Consider the following 1,001-nt stretch of genomic DNA (forward strand, 5'->3'; position numbering starts at 1 on the left):
AAAAAAAAAATCAGAGGGCAACTTTAGAACTTTTAATTTTATTTCTAAATTATTATTGGTAGGGGTGTGTGTCTCTGTGTGTGCGCACATGTGTGATGTTACAAAATGTGTTGGGAAGTCAGAGGATAACTTTTGGAAGTTGGCTATTTCCTTCCACTGTAGATTCCAGGGATCAAACTCAGGTCACTAGGGCTGCATGGCAATCACCTTTACCCACTGAACCCTCCTGACGAACCTATGCTTGTGATCTTGGGAACATCATTGGGTCTTAATTTATCCTTATGTAAATTTCGACAAAAAAAGAGTATCTGCATTACTAGTCTCTTTTTTTCCTACAAAGTGCCATAAATTTAAGATGCACAATTTCCCCTGATATATTAGCTGATAAAGAGCCATTCTTCTCTGGGATTTATTCATTTTAATGGAGAAAGATCTTAAATACAAAAAGATTTTTAAATCTATAAATAGTGAGGATGGTGGTGCCATGGTAGGGTGATAAATATTTTTTTCTTCAGAAATGTTTTAAGCCACCTTAAATCATAAAGTAAGTTGATTTATTTTCATTCTTCTAAAGGTGGAGATCCAGTTTTGCCAGCACCATTTCTTGAACATGTTGTCCTTTCCTCCAATGAATGTTCTTGGCCCCTTTGTCAAATATCAGGTGGCTGAAATTGCGTGTACTCATATTTGGGTCTTCAATTTTGTTCCATTGATCTATGGGTCTATTTTTGTGCCAGTACCATGTTGTTTTTATGACTATAGCTCTGTAATACAGTTTCAAATCTGGTTTGGTAATCCCCCAGCATTGCTCTTAGTGCTCAGGGTTGCTTTGGCTATCCAAGGTCTTTTGTGCTTCCATATGAATCTTAGGGTGGTTTCTTACCAATTCTGTGAAAAATGTCATGGGGATTTTGATTGGCATTGCATTTAATCTATAAATGGCTTTTGGTAGGATGGTCATTTTCACAACATTAATTCTTCCAATCCATGAGTATGAGAGG

Source organism: Nannospalax galili, unplaced genomic scaffold (assembly GCF_000622305.1).
Source record: "Nannospalax galili isolate Female #2095 unplaced genomic scaffold, S.galili_v1.0 scaffold676, whole genome shotgun sequence".
Classification (NCBI taxonomy): Eukaryota; Metazoa; Chordata; class Mammalia; order Rodentia; family Spalacidae; genus Nannospalax; species Nannospalax galili.